Source organism: Thalia democratica, chromosome 8 (genome assembly GCF_965202585.1).
Source record: "Thalia democratica chromosome 8, ktThaDemo2.hap1.1, whole genome shotgun sequence".
Lineage (NCBI taxonomy): Eukaryota > Metazoa > Chordata > Thaliacea > Salpida > Salpidae > Thalia > Thalia democratica.
Window position 1 is genome coordinate 5,114,903 of NC_139172.1, and position 5,956 is coordinate 5,120,858.

Consider the following 5,956-nt stretch of genomic DNA (forward strand, 5'->3'; position numbering starts at 1 on the left):
CAAACAGCTAAGTTGTTGAACTAAACTGTAATGTTTAATCTGTATATTTTTTATGAATTTTCATAATTATGACGTATATAATCTACTCAAAACAAAATAATGAAGATTCTTAAATTTTTTTTAAGAGATTCAACAAAAGTTTTTAAGCATTTATTTTTACAAGTACTGACTAATTTTGTCTTAAATGAGTAAACCATTATTTAGAAATAAATTTACATCTCAATTTGATCTTATGAGATTTCTCATCTTTTTCTATCAAAAATTTGATGCATTTGAACTGAGAAAAACTGAGATTCTCAAATTTTTAAATAAAAAAACTGATTTAGCCTGACGTTTTTTTAACTTTTTTCAAAAAAACTGATTTAGCCTGACGCGCACGAACCCTGTTAATTTCTATAAAATAAACTGTGATAAATAGTACAAAAACATTTAAAAGATGCTATAAAGTTACTTTAAATGTGTTTTTTAATAAAAAAAATTTTGATGATGACAAAAAAATCTTATTTATGATAGATTTTTGGTGTCAAATTGAAATTTTAGTACTGAAAATGTTAAAGTTATTAAAAATTCCAGGTTTTCCCAGGTTTTTTGATCAAGATTCTAGGTTTTTCCAGATTATTTTTGCCTAAATTGTGGAATTCCAGGTTTTTCCAGGTTTCCAGGTAAAGTGGCAACCCTGACTCACAGTGAAAATTTGAAGAAGATTATGTTGGTTATAAAATAAAAAGGAGATAGATTTTTAGTTAAATAGATTTTTTGCGCTTTTTAGTTTGTGCCTTCCATTAAGAACCTATTGAGGTCATCAACTTTGAGTATATCTTGAAAATTACTTTGGATTTTTTTAGTGGTTTAAAATGTCTGATAGCTAAGATTAACTCTATTTTATCAGGGTTGCCACTCGTATTTTCAAATTTTTTTCCAGGTTTACCAAATTTCTTCCAGGTTTTTAAAAGTACACTTTTATGGGTTTATTTTTAGTTTAAGGTTAATTTCTAAATAAGAAACTGTATTAATTAGTATAAAAACATTGAAAAGACTATGTGAAGTTACTTTAATTGTGTTTTTTATAAAAAAAAAATTTGATGATGACAAAAGAATCTTTTTTATATGATAGATTTTTTGTGTCAAGTTGAAATTTTGGTACTGAAAATGAAAAATTGTTAAAAATTCCAGCTTTTTCCAGGTTTTTTGATCAAAATTCCAGGTTTTTTTCAAAATTTCTCAAATTCCAGGTTTTTCCAGGTTTTTTTTGCCTAACTTGTTAAATTCCAGGTTTTTCCAGGTAAAGTGGCAACCCTGACTATTAGACAACTTTCTTACAAATCATACCCATGCAGCTTACCCAATAAAGGTCTTAGACTAGTCAACCAAGTTTCACAAGAACAAATTATATTAATTATATATGGTGTATTTCTACTTTACTCAAAAACTTCTCAATTGTAGATTTACATTCATGCTTCTTGTATTCATGTTTAACACTAATAGTATTCTCTTTGCCAAAATTCACACAACTTCATTCTAAATGATGTTCATTACTTTATATACTAATACATGTCTTTATTGGTTTTTTTTTAATGCAATCATAGTCAAGATCAAAGCCTTAAATGTATTCATATTTTACACCGATCTCAATAAATAGATTCAAAATTTGGAGTTTAAAATCATTATTACAAATTACTTTGTTACTATTAATCAGGAATTTGGTAAACTTTTATTTAAACAATCGCAACTGACTTTTAAATTTTTAACTTATTTCTAATTTTTTAAAGTAAATAATTAAAATTAAAACAGTAAAATTAGTTGTATTGTTTCATTGCATCAGTTGAGAAAATTTCCTTATTTTAACTAGAAATTTCAAATTGGTTTTTCAATGGAGAAAGTGTTTTTGAGATATCTGACTCCGAAGCCGAAAATAGACACATTAGTCAAATAAAAACAAAATTTTATTGTAAAAGTATTATTAATCTTAAAGGAAATAAGTTTACTGTAAAATCATAATGATATAATTTTAATAAAACTAAATAAATAACTATCCTGTTTAAATATGTGTATTTAGTCCAGATATTTTCTTAAATATAGATATTCATTGTTAGTCAAACAATTTGCATATACATAAAAATAAAAATAATCATAGATAATACCCAATAATTTTAAACTTTACAATTATGTGTTTTTTATAGCTTAGATTTCAAAAAAAAATCATTATTGTACTTTTTTAAGCTATAAAGCTTAACATTTTATCATATCATATTCATATTGTATTGATATTACTATATACCAAGTCCTGGATCTAACTTATTGCCCTGGATAAAACATTAAAAGGTATCCGTGGTGGGCGACTTGATAACCGAAAGATTTTTTCGTACACCGGGTCCTACGATCAAATATTTTGAGACATTTTATTAATCGGCAAAACCTATATTTACCATAAACAAATTTGAAATTTATTATCTGCGTATTGAAACAGCTATTTTTATAATTTAAGTCTTTACAGGCTTTAGAAAAAAAGGTACTACTAAGTTAAAACTCTATTGCTTTAAGTTTTAATTGTTTTTATTGACATTAGAACACTAACATTTTTAAAATGATGTCGAACTTAACTCATTATATTTCGCAATCAACAACTTAAAACTAGAAAAAAGATGACATTCTTTATATTTAAAACAATAGATTCATATCAAATCTATTAACAAGCCTATTTAAGTAAAAAATAGTTATAATACAAACCTTTTATTTCAAAAAAAATAGTAATAAGACAATATTTCACTCTTAAGACTTTCAATTCTAATCAAATTCTAAAATATAATTTTAGAAACAGAGGTTTGAATTAAATCCAAAAAATATAAACAACTTGAGAAAAACTATTAGAAATTTATTTTATGATACTATAGTTTTGTAAATAAAAGTTTTTCGATATATTTACAATTACTATCTTAAAGTTATAAGTTTGAAACTGCATAGAAATTTATATTTAAAAGTTTAAACATAAAATAAAGAAAAAAGAGTTTTTTATAATGAAGACAAGAAAACGGTTAAAAAAAAATTTTTAAACTAGATTTGTTCCGATTGTTGACCAACAAAAAGTACTGTAAAGTAAAGAGTCATAATAATAAACAATTTTAGTATTTAATTTGTAGAAACTTAGTTTTATACATTAATTAATTAACGGTAATTTTTAAAAAATTAATTAGAACTATTCATCTTTTAAAAGCAACACCTTATTTAAAAAAAATAATAAATGTATAATATTATTTATTTAATAAATAATTTGTCCTGAACAAACATTAAAAGGTATCCAAGTGGTGTCCGACTCGATAACCGATGGTTTTTCTTTACTTATAAGATTAGTTCCAGATCCTAGTAGCAAACATTTTAAGTGTCGTGTTTTTTCGTTCAATAAATTATATATACATATACTAATAATAAAATAGATATTAACTATTGAAGTAACTATTGTAAGTAAAAACAAGTCTAAATAGTTAAATTTAAAATTAGCACGGTCAAAATTAATCTAAAAAGTTTACTCTTACACGCGTTTTTTGGATTGGAAAAGTTTAAGATAAAAAAATAGTTAAATTTGCTCACAATATCGAACTAACAAGTAGTGCAGAGAAAATTTGTATCAAACATCGCTATTTTTTGCTACCTAGTATTAGCTACTAGCTAGTTTAAATAAATAAATATTATGCTAAAACTACGATCTATATACTATTTTATTGCTATGAATAACTAGAACTAAAAAAATAAAATACTCTACAAAAACGGTATAAATTTTGCCCTAATCAACAACTAAAAGATTAAAGGATCTCAGGATAAAATTTCCTTACCATGCTTTGAGATTTTCTTTACTTATAAAATATAATCTCTACTGTGTCCTATATGTAAATTGTCATGCATCTTTTATAGATAAAAGAGTATGAAATTTAAAAGCACTGAATTCAATCAAAATTGAGTTAAAACGACCTTGATTGCACAATAAGTTTAGTTCTAAAAATACTAGTTAAAATAGATTTAACAGGTAGATAAATCTACACGAAGATTTAATAAACAATAAAATTTATTAGAAGCTCTAGCCATTTAGTTTAAGTTGTTTAAGTTCAATTTCTTTCCAAAGTTTGGCTGAAAGTTTATATATTCAAAAATAAGATTAGAAAATGCTGGAACGTGTAATGCTAAAATACGCCAAAATACGTTACTTTTCTGAATCCAGAACTAAATTGTTTGTATAAATTATTGTTTATTGAACGACAAAAAAGGAGCTCGAGGTATTTGGTCCTAGGACCTGTTGCACGAAAATACCTTTCTGTTATCGAGTCATATATCAGAACAGTTTGAAGCTTGGATACCTTTATATGTCTTGTCCACGACAAAGTGTCCAGAACTTAAATATAAATAAGTTAGGTGTATTTAATAAACCAATTTGGCGTAAGTACTATACATAAATAACTAAACAGTTACAAAACAGTATGTCCTGGACAAGACGTTAAGTGATGTACGACTCGATAACAGAAAGGTTCTTCGTGCACCAGGTCCTAGTACCAAACATTTTGAGCGTTTTTTCGTCGTTTTTTGTCGTTCAATAAACTATAATAATGGTAGCTGAAACATTTTAAAAATAAAATTGTATTTACTATTTAAAAATTTATTTAAAGGTCAGTCTGAGCTAAAAAAAATCTAAAAAAACTGAGTCATGAAAAAAGCTTTTTTTTTATGTTAATTTTAATAAATTAAACTTTATTCTTTGATTAATTTTTAATATGTTTAGGTATGGTTAGTTAAGGATAAAGGAATAAAAAGATATATAAAAAACCTTTTTAAAATGCTGACTCAGCTTTTTTCAGTTCAGACTGACTTTTTAAGTATGCTTTCCTTTAAAAATATAAACGCAAAAAATAAATAAAATAAAATTTAAATAATATTCTAGTTTTAAAACCTCTCTAAACTAAAGAACATAAAAAACATAAAATGTTTATCTTTTTAAAAACATAAAAATAGTTATTTGGTCGGCAAAATATGACTGACCGGATACGATCTGTTAAACAAAAAATATTAGCCCACGTTAAAATTAATCCTTATAACGACTTTCTCAAAACAACCTGAACAATATTTTTTTGCAAGAAGTCATAAGTAAGTAAGGTGTTAATTCTATTAGGATTTGTGTAAATTGTATGATATCTATTTAAGTCTATCTGACTACGTTTTTTATTTTGCTACCTATACTTACTGTTTTCTTAATACATAGCAAGGCTGCGAAGGTCTTTTTTGGTATTTTGTTTACGAAAGTCAATAAAAAACTATCTAGTTATGTTTGTAATCAAACTTGTAAAATTCAAAAAAAAATGTTTAAGAGTGTTTTACAGAATTTGTTTAAAAAAGGGTTGATTAAGTTGTGCTTCCAAATATTTTATACTTTTCAACAAAATTTTTATTCAATATATTAAAAATAACGCTTATTTGTTTAAAAAAAAAATAATTTAAATAAAGTTAAAATGTGGTTTTATTAAATAAAGTTAGTAAATTTTGATTAGTTTTATGTAGAAAATTACATTAATATCATTAGGTTCAATAGTACAATTTAATATAAAGAAGATAGCGTCTTTATTTGTAGTTAGAAAAAAATTGACCTAAAACGTAAAAAATTAACTAAAGAAAGTTAATTTCACTAACATTAAATGATTGGAAAAATCAAATATAATTTTGTAAAAATATAGATTTTAATGTTTATTTACAAGTTAAAGGAAATAAATTTGTTTTAACATTTACTCCAATCAAGTTAATGCCGCTTCATAAAACTTTTCATAGTTTTTTTTTTCAGATTATTTCCATTTAATTAAGAGTTTCTAAAAAAACCCTATTAGACTAAAAAAAATATTAAAATGATTAAGATGTTTACAATTTTTTTTTATTCATATCTAAGTACTGTTATATGGCAGTTCGAGTTAGAAAAATTAAAATT